General features: G+C 41.1%; 1 long non-coding RNA gene across 1 annotated transcript; it reads right to left on the minus strand.

The window, feature by feature from the left end:
- Positions 1 to 4159: 4159 nt before the first annotated feature.
- On the minus strand, positions 4160 to 7121 carry LOC122705539. Its single transcript, XR_006344127.1, has 2 exons — positions 5309 to 7121; positions 4160 to 4741 (listed from the first exon to the last, which is right to left on the minus strand). It is a non-coding gene; the product is annotated as an uncharacterized LOC122705539 (long non-coding RNA).
- Positions 7122 to 10767: the final 3646 nt, after the last annotated feature.

A 10767-nucleotide genomic window follows, 5' to 3' on the forward strand; every position in this document is an offset into this window, starting at 1 on the left:
GCTTCCATTCCTTAGAATTGTATATAACTGGAATCATATAGTGTGCACTATTCTTTTGGCTTCTTTCATTCAGCATTATTTTGAGTTTCATCCAGGCTCTTGAGTGTATCAATTGCTCAGTAATTCTCCTCTGTTGAATTTATCAAAGGCTAAGTAGATATACCACAATTTGTTTATGTATTCACCTCCTGATGGACATTTGGGTTGTTTCTGGTTTTGAAATATTAGAAATAAAGCTTCTGTGAACATTTGTTTATCAGTCTTTGTATGGGCACATACTTACATTTCTCCTGGGAGTAGAATGGATAGATCATAAGGTAGGTAAAGATTAATTTTTTTAAAGAAGTTGCCAAATTATTTTCCAAGTGTTTGTATCATTTTGCATTCTCCTCAGTAGCACATATGCTACCTCTCATAAGAGGTCCAGTTGCTCTGCATCATTGACAACAGTTGGTATGATCAGTCTTTTTGATTTTGGATATTCTAATAGTTGTGTAGGGGTATCTCTTTGTGATTTTAATTTTGATTTCCCTAATGACTAATGATATTGTTTTAAAATATGCTCTTTTTTTTTGGCCATCCATGTATGTTTTTGGTGAATTATCTGTTCAAATTATTTGCTCAATTTTAAGAATTTTTTATTTTTTAATTCTCTTTCTTTTTTCTTTTTTAAATCATGAAAGTATGAGAACACATTTACAGGAGACTTGGTATTTGCATGGTTTCAATAGGGTTTTTGTTTTCTTATTTTTGAGTTTTGAGACTTTAAAATTCTTAGTTTAAAGAAATATAATTTATTAGTTTTTTTTTATTTTAGGGATCATGTTTTTGGTATTCTAATCCAAGGTCACAAAGATTTTCTCCTATACTTTCTTCTAGAAGTTTTATAGTTTTAAGTTTTATGTTTAAGCCTGTAAATGTTAAGCTAACTTTTGTATATGGTGTGAGACATAAATCAGAGTAGTTTTTATCCCCCTTGGGTAGCCAATATTTCAGCACTCTTAAGATAGTCCTTTCTCTACTAAATCACTTTACGTGTTTGTTGAAAAATCAATTTACCATATATGTGTAGTCTATTTCCACACTCTATTTTTTCCCCCAGTGATCTATCTTCATGCCAACACTATACTGTCTTGATTACTGTGTCTTTTCCAAAGTCCTTTAGCTATTCTAGGTCTTCTTCATTTTCAAATAAAATTTACAATAAGTTTGTCAATTTTTACACAAAAACCTGCTGGGATTTTGAGTAGACTAGCTTTATATGTAAATTCAAGAAGAACTGGCATCTTAGCAATGCTGTCCTCTGGACTGTAGAGTATCTATGCATTTGCTGAGGTCTCCTTTAATTTTTCTTAGCTATGTTTTGTATTGATCATTTTCTGTGTGCAGGACTTGTACTTCTTCTGTCAGTTTCATTGCTATATATTTGACATTTTTGGAACTAGAGTAAATGGTATGTTTTTTTTTTTTTTTTTTTGCCATGCTGCAGGATCTTAGTTCCCTGACCAGGGATTCAATTCAGGCATATGGCAATGAAAGTGCTGGGTCGTAGCATTGGACTGCCAGAAAAGTTCCAAAATGGTATGTTTTTTATTTCAATTTTCAATTGTTTGCTAATATAATGAAATTGGGTTGATTTTTTTTTTTTCTTTTACAGGGTTGTTGCTGTTGTTTATTTGCTAATTCATGTCCAGTTCTCTTTGAGACCCCATGGATTGGGCCTTCCAGATTCCTTCTGACCAAGGGGTTTCCAAGGCAAGAATACTGGAGTGGGTTGCCATTTCCTTCTCCATGGGTTGATTTTTTTATATATGTAACTTGTATCCAGCAGTCATGCTAACTCAATTATTACTTTAGAAGCTATTTTTGTAGACTCCATAGGATTTTCTTCATTGACAACCACGTCCTCTCTGAACAGACAATTTTACTACTTCCTTTTCAATCTGATTGTGTTTTGTTTCTCTTTCTTGCCTTATTATACTGGGTTGAACCAGAACAGTGTTAAATAGAAGTGATGAAAGCAGACATCCTTCCCTTATTCCTGATTTTAGAGGGAAAACCTTCAGTCTCTTATCATTTAGTTTGATGTTATCTGTAGATGCCCTAAAACAGATTGAGGAAGTTCCCTTCTATTCCTACTCTGCTAGGAGGTTTTTTTTCCTTCTTTTAACCAAGAATTGATGTTGGGTTTTGCCAGGTGATTTTCTGCATCTATTGATACAATTTAGACTTTTTCTTTTATAGTCCTTAATATGGTGAATTATATAGATTGATATATATATATATAATAGCTTTACTAAGATATAATTCATAGAGCATAAAGTTCACCCTTTTAGAAGGTACAATTCTGTGGATTTTACTGTATTTATAGAGTTGTGCATCCATTACCACAATCAAAATTCCACAACATTTTCATTCCCCCAGAGAGAAACTCTGTACCTACTAGGAATCACCCTAATTTTCCCCACTGTCCCCAGGCCCTGGCAATCCCCTGTCTACTTCTATGGTTTTGCTAATTCTGGACATTTTGTATAAATGGAATCATACTCATTGTGGTCTTTTGTGACTTGCTTCTTGATTTAGCATGTTTTCAAGGTTTATCTATGTTATAGCGTATGTCAATATTTCATTCCTTTTTAGGTCTGAATATTTTATGGTATGCATATACCACATTCTGTTTATTTATCAGTTGATGAATTTGGATTGTTTCCACATTTTGGCTATCATGAATAATGCTGCTATGAACATTCGTGTATGAGTGTTTGTATGAACATGTTTTCATTTTTCTTGAGTATATACCTAAGGAATAGGATTACTGGATCATATAGCGACTCTGTGTTTAACCTTTGAAGAAATTGCCAGGCTGTTTTCCAAAGCAGCTGTACCATAATGGAAAGGTTTTACTGTTGTTGTTTTTATATTTCTGGCTGTGCGGGGTCTTTGCTGTGTGCAGGCTTTCTCTAGCCGCTGTGGGTGGGGGGCCACTCTCTAGTTGTGGTGCGTGGGCTCCTCATTGCCGTAGCCTCTGTTGTTCAGCACAGGCCCTAGGTGCATGGGCTTCAGTAGTTGTGACACCATGGGCCTGGTTGCCCCTCGGCATGTGGGATCCTCCCAGACCAGGGATCAAACCCATGTCCCCTGCATTGGCAGGTGGATTCTTAACCCCTGGACCACCAGGGAAATCGCATAATGAGAAGGTTTTAAATTACAACTTCAATTTCCTTAAAAGTTAGTGCTATTTAGATTATTTCTTCTTGAGTGAGGATTGATAGTTTTAAGTTTTCCAAGGAATTTGTCACTTTCATCTAAGTTGTTGAATTTATTGGCATGTGAAAGTGAAAGTCACTCAGTCATGTGTGACTCTTTGTGACCCCAGACTGTGCAATCCATGGAACTCTCCAGGCTAGAATAATGGAGTGGGTGGCCTTTCCCTTCTCTAGGGGTTCCCAACCCAGGGATTGAACCCAGGTCTCCCGCATTGCGAGCGGATTCTTTACCAGCTGAGCCACAAGGGAAGCCCAAGAGTACTGGAGTGGGTAACCTATCCCTTCTCCAGTGGATCTTCCCGACCCAGGAATTGAACCAGGGTCTCCTGCATTGCAGGCAGATTCTTTACCAACTGAGCTATGAGGGAAGTGCTTACTGGCATAAAGTTGTTAATATTTCCTTATTCTTCTTTTAGAATCTGCAGAGTGTGTAGAAATGTCATCTCTCATTCCTGATACTGGTAATTTGTATTTCCTTTCTTCCCCCCTGATCAATCCAGCCTGAAAGTGAAAGTGTTAGTCACTCAGTCGTGTCCAACTTTTTGTGATTTCATGGACGGTAGCCCTCCAGGCTCCTCTGTCCACAGGATTCTCTAGGCAAGAATACTGGAGTGGGTTGCCATTCCCTTCTCCAGGGGATCTTCTCAACCCAGGGATCGAACCTGGGTCTTCTGCATCACAGGTCTTTACTGTCTGAGTCACCAAGGAAGCCCAATCTAGCCTAGGTTTATCAATGTCATTGATTAGATCAGCTAATTTAAAAAATCTGTGTGTGTATGTCACTCTGTTATGTGGAAAATTATCTTCATCTAATAACAGCCTCTAAATACACTACCAGACAAGCTGTCCCAGAATTAATGGAATGTAAAAGATCACACACCAAACTGAAATGCTTGGATTACAAAGTTTATTAAATAGTCAATGTAAAGCATAGTATGAGAAATGGGTTAGAAAGAAATCTATGGCAAGATAGGAAAATTGGGGTTGCTCCCAAGTGAGCTGACCAAATTATGTAATCAAGGATTTCTCTAATTTTTCCTCTGGAATAAACCCAGGGATGGACAGCCCATTCCCCAGTCAGCACAGTGCCGGCAATGATTCTTCCACTAAATGGCTTATCGAGTGTGGCAAAGTCAGGCGCTTTGAAGTATATTAAGATTATAAAAAGAAGACTGCCTCTTACACCAGGCTGGGGAAATATTAGTTTAATGGGACCTCAGAAAACCCAGATCTCTATGAAAAGGATCTCCCTGATATGGTTACCCTGAATGGTCAAGAGAGTCTAAAGAATTGAAACTGAGTTTATTGGAGTCTCTGCATTTGTCAGTGGGAACACAGCTGACTTAATCTAGTAGACAAAACAGGGGGAAGGAAGTAGAGGCAATCACAAGTCTTCCACCATGTTGTGTGTGCTCTGTTTCACATCCTCTACCACATGGGGGCTTGTCTCATAGCTCAGGTGGTAAAGAATCCACCTGCAATGCAGGAAACCCTGGTTCAATTCCTGGGTTCGGAAGATCCCCTGGAGAAGGGAAAGGCTACCCACTCCAGTATTCTGGCCTGGAGAATTCCATGGACTGTATAGTCCATGGGGTCGCAAACAGTTGGACACGACTCAGCAACTTTCACTTTCACCATCCACATGGAGGCAAGTACCCCCACTCCTGGCCCTCCCTTCTGCACACAAGGGTTCCCTACTTGGTCCTCTTACATTGTCTTCCTGTCACCCTTCTCCCAATTTGTCTCGTGCCAAAGTCCTGCTTATCCTTCAGATGGCAGTTCAAATGTTTCCTCTGGCAAGCTTTACTTGACTCCTACATATTAAGTTATACTTTCCTCCCCATCATTTATCACAAGTGTGAAAGTGAAAGTCGCTCAGTTGTGTCTGACTCTTTGTGAACCCATGGACTATACAGTCCATGGAATTCTCCAGGCCAGAATACTGGGGTGGGTAGCCTTTCCCTTCTCCAGGGGGTATTCCCAGCCCAGGGATAGAACCCAGTCTCCCACATTGCAGGTGGATTCTTTACCAGCTGAGCCACAAGGGAAGCCCCTATCACAAGTGTAATTAATATTATTTAGTAGTTGTCTCTTCCACTAACTTGTGAGCTGTGTGAGAGCAGAAACCGACTAGTTCACTGTTGAATTACTAACACTTGGCAGAGTCAGGGGTTAATAAAAATACCAGTTGAATGAAAAAAAATACCAGTTGAATGAAAAACTCTTGGTGCTGATATATTTTTGCTCATTTAAGTTAGGGCTGTTCTGTCTTCCTCCGTCTTAGGTCAAAGTCTTTTCAATTCCCTTTATCCAAGGCTCAGATCCTCTCACACACATTCCAAGAAATGACCCTATTATCTATTCCCTGATCCAAGTAGTAATTGACATCACTGTATATGGGCTAAAATCTCTCATGTAATTTGGTGCAAAGGAGCCTTGGAAAAGCAGGGTTCTCCGTTTAAAAATGAGGTGTTCAGAGTTCCGAGTGGCCCAAGACTCTGTAATGAATAGGTCTTGTGTGCTCTCAAAGCCCAGCGAGAAGGAACGGTGTGGCTGTGGGCAGCCGTGAAGTGAGCTGTGTTCCTGGGTATGCTGCTGCCGTCACTGGGAGTAACGCTGGGAAAGCTGTTCCAGGGTGGGGCTGGCCATTCTCTGGAATGTAGGGAACACAGGCTCCTCAGTGGGAGAATAGCTACACTCAATCTGTTTCAGTCACTTCCTCTCAGAGTACTTGCCTGCCTCTCATCCCACCGGAAACTCACTCGTACACTCCTTAGCCCACCCCAAAGTCAGCTGCTTTAAAACTGAGTGAAGACAGTAAAGAATCTGCTTGCAATGCGGGAGACCTGGGTTCAACCCCTGGGTAGGGAAGATCCCCTGGAGAATGAAATAGCAACTCACTCCAGTATTCTTGCCTGGGAAATCCCATGGACAGAGGAGCCTGGCGGGCTACAGTTCATGGGATTTCAAAGAGTCGGACACAACTGAGCAACGACCACATATTTACAAGGGTGTGATTAGGAAAATGTGGCTGGAACAAAGGAGCTGGAGGTAAGGACTGTCTCCCTCTTGTATTTTTTTTTTTTTTCGCTGCATTGGGTCTTCACTGTGGTGTGTAGGATTTCTCTTGTTGTAGAGAACAGGCTCAGTCAGGTTGCAGGGCGTCGGCCTCTCCAGTTGCCTTGAGATGGCTTATTGCCCCGTGGCATGTGGGATCTAGTTCCCCACCAGGGATGGAACCTGCATCCCCTGCATGGGAAGGCACATTCTCAACTAGCAAGGAATGTGCCGGGCCTTTTCCTGAAGTGCCAGATGCCTCAAACCACTAATGGAGACCTGCATCACAGAGGGTAAAGAATGCAGCCGAGGGCACTCACAGAGCTGAATTTTACCCTGGGACTCAATGGGATAATGCAATTCAAGCCCTTAGGAGACTGTAGGGCTCAAAACGTGGTAGCTGTTTAACTCTTAGGTGCTCCCTGGGTCTTCTCAGAGTCATCTGCACCTCCTGCATCTGGAACATTACACTGGATGAAAATGGCCTGTATACTTTTCTCTTTCCTCTGCTAGACTGTAACACGTAGAAAAAGTGCCTTCCAGGTTCCATGATACGTTCGTATTTGTTGAGTGCCTATGACATCAAGCAGTAACTGTTCTTTACCTAAATTACTTCATTTAATTCTTAAAACCCTGTGGAGGCAGGAATTATTGTTATCATCCAATGTGATATATCTTGTTCTAGTCACTAAATTGTGTCCAACTGTTTTGCAACCCTGTGGACTGTAGCCCCCCAGGCTCCTCTAGACAGCATATTAAAAAGCAGAGACATTATTTTGCCGACAAAGGTCTGTCTGGTCAAAGCTATGGTTTTTCCAGTGGTCATGTATGGATGTGAGAATTGGACTATAAAGCTTGAGTGCTAAAGAATTGATGTTTTTGAACTGTGGTGCTGGAGTAGACTCTAGAGAGTCCCTTGGACTGCAAGGAGAGCAAACTAGTCAATCCTAAAGGAAATCAGTCCTGAATGTTCATTGGAAGGACTGATGCTGAAGCTGAAACTCCAATACTTTGGCCACCTCATGCAAAGAACTGACTCCTTGGAAAAGATCCTGATGCTGGGAAAGATTGAAGGCAGGAGGAGAAGGGGACGACAGGGGGTAAGATGCTTGGATGGCATCACTGACTCGATGGACATGAGTTTGAGTGAGTTCTGGGAGTTGGTGATGGACAAGCCTGGCATGATGCAGTCCAGGGGGCTGCAAAGAGTCAGACACGACTGAACAACTGAACTGAACTGACTGAGGCTTCTCTGTCCGTGGGATTTCCCAGGTAAGAACACTGGAGTGGGTTGCCATTTCCTTCCTCAGGGGATCTTCCTGACCCAAGAATTGAACCTGGGTCTCCTGCATCTCCTGCACTGGCAGGCAGATTCTTTACCACTTTACCACTGAGCCACCAGTAAGTGGTATATATTACTGGTCAGGTTCCAGAACCTGTGCTCTTTACACTGTACGAATACCACCTCATCCTCACTCTAATTATGTTTTCCTCACTTTTCTCCATTTATCCTACCACCACCATGGAACATATCCTCCCAATCATCTCCTCCTGTGTTTGGGGACTGTCTTTATTCTAGGATTCTCTTTGTACTATCCTAACCCAATGCCTTATATAATCAGATGCTTTACAATCACTTCTCCACTTGCCTCACGCTGGGTTTAAGTACCTGTTATACTTTCACTGGACTGGACCACTGGACAGACTCTTTATGCTTTTGCAGGGTTTTTTGCCATACTACAGCATGCAGGATCTTAGTTCTTCGACCAGGGATCGAACCTGTGCCCTCTGCAGTGGAAAAGTATCGACCAACGCCCTGGACCACCAGGGAATTCCTGTGCTTTTGTGTTCTTAATGACAACCATCCGTTTCCTAAAGCAACTGAGATTTTGTTATTAGGAAAAAATAAAACATTGACACTAGGTATGACTGTATGCTACTGTTACATTATCTGAATTCTGGCCTTTCTACCTTTCTCAAAGACAGTCTGTGTGAAACTGGGGTTTCCTTTCAGTATCAGGTGCTCAGGCTCCATATGCTTTAGCATATAAATTGTACATCCCAAAGAGTATTACATATCTTTGGAGCCAAATAAAATAGAATGAATGCTCATGTATAGCCATCACCCCTATCAATAGAACAGTATCAGACTCTATCAAGTCCTTCATGTACACATCTCAATTGCCTCTCCTTCCAACCCTCCCCCTGGTAAATGCTAATATGCTTTTCATTATACAGAGTATGAGTTGCTTGAGAGCAGTAATTTTCTAACCAATAAGTCAGATGTGACCCCCAAGTACTTTTTTTTTTTTTACCCCCAAGTACTTTGTTATGAAAGGTACTAGCAGCAAATGGATATTCAAACTTGAAGTATTTTGAGGTTTCACTTTCTATTCAAACAGATGTTTTCAGTGAGCTGTTTCCAGTTCTAACTTCGCCACCACTGCGGCATAATAATGCACCAAGCACAGATGTGTCAACTAAACTGTGGTCAATGTGAAAAATTTATTTTTGCCTCAGCGGGGGACATGTGCTTTTATGACAATGCTGTCAGAATGCTAAGCGAGGGAGATGCTGCAGGTGGTGAAGATCAGTATTCATACCGCTGGTGTACCAGTACATCACCACCAAGGAGAAATGGTTTCCTCAACTCCAAGAACTTTGCCATGTAACCATGTGAGAAGACTTGAGAACTTGGTTGTGGCAGCAGACATTCTACTAACAGCTTGATGAAGAGAAGCACTGAATCCTTACAGGAGAGCCACCAGTTTTGGTATTCAATGTGCCTCAAATAGCAAAAAATGGAAAACTATTAATCCTGCCAACTGTTACTATTACTTCAGATATTTCTAAAGTGGTCTAACAAGTTTTCATCATTTATTTCCTGCCATTAATGTATCCTATGATAATAATTTCACTGTCCCCTCCCCTCCACTATCATTGTGAATTAGAAGCACTCATATCAGCCCAGGCCTGGAGATGAAATGCAATTCTGCCAGAGATTTGGTGATGTTTGTATGCGGCAAAGAGTCCCCGAAACTGGACATAGTTTTCAGCGTCACCCAGTTTGTGACAGGATTAAGTTAGGAAAGAACTTGGAGCTTTAAGGGAAATTGCTTCCAGAACGGGGCGGCGGGGCGGTGGGGGGAAGACATTTGAGGCTATGAGGCAGAAATCTTTGGACAGATGCCCAGAAAAGTAGGAAGCCTATTCCCATCTCTCCTTCTTAATATCTAGCATCTCTATTTTAAAAAGGCACAGCTTCCTGGTCTAGGATCAGAATGTGCTCTTTTTGTTGGGAATTTTTTGAAGACGATCGTGGCTGCAATTAAGTGACTGAGATATTGTTCCTGATTTTAATAAGATGCAGTGTAAGTGGCACTGTAGATAATATATGTGAAGGAAAGGTTAATTCTATGCTGAAACATGTTTTTTTAAGGATGATTTTTTATCTTAGGAAACAAATATGGAAAATCTCCATTTGCATTCCATTAGTCAAGATAACTATATAATTTATCCTTAAATCCAGACCCTTTTGAGAATGCAAGGAGTGTGCTATTAATAATTACACCTGGGCAACATAAACCAGAGTTGTCTCAGGCAAACTGGCATATATGATCACTTATAATGCATCCTTTGTGTTTAATAAACATACCATCACACTGTGTATATTTTAGCCTTCAAGCTTGACTGATTCTGATTTTACCAAGGTCTTTTAATTTCCCTGACTTCCCTGGTGGCTCAGACGGTAAAGCATCTGCCTACAATGCAGGAGACCTGGGTTCAATCCCTGGGTCGGAAACATCCCCTCAAGAAGGAAATGGCAACCCACTCCAGCATTCTTGCCTCGAAAATCCCATGGACGGAGGAGCCTAGTAGGCTATAGTCTATGGGGTCGCAAAGAGTCAGACATGACTGAGCGACTTTTAATTCTATTTTTTCTTAGTTATGGCATGTGAGACCTAATTCCCTGACCAGGGATCGAACCCAAGCCCTCTGCATGGGAGCAGAGTCTTAGCCATTGAACTACCAGAGAAGTCCTGACAATCTGACCTTTTAAAAAAAGCATTTATACAGATACTATATATTATTAGATGTGTAATCTTTTAGTTATGCTAATACACTAAATAGAATCATTTGGCTAGAGGGAAGAATGTTCCATTTTTCCCTCGTGGTACTTTGGGTACTTTGAGCATTATCATCTGTATTACAGATAAGGTAAATCAGCACAGGAAGCTAATCAATTGCACCAAATCACACTGCCAGGCTGAGCTCAAGGCTAAAAGCTCTGTGCATGAATCCCCAGCAATTGTGCTGCTCACTGAATCATGAACAGCTGCATTCTAGAATTTGATCAGATTTCTATTAGACTCACCAGAGGTGAAGACTTACTACCACCTTTCAGATGAGAAGTTTTGTGAAGTTTGTAAACAGGCTTTTCTTA

Source organism: Cervus elaphus, chromosome 12 (genome assembly GCF_910594005.1).
Source record: "Cervus elaphus chromosome 12, mCerEla1.1, whole genome shotgun sequence".
NCBI classification, from domain to species: Eukaryota; Metazoa; Chordata; class Mammalia; order Artiodactyla; family Cervidae; genus Cervus; species Cervus elaphus.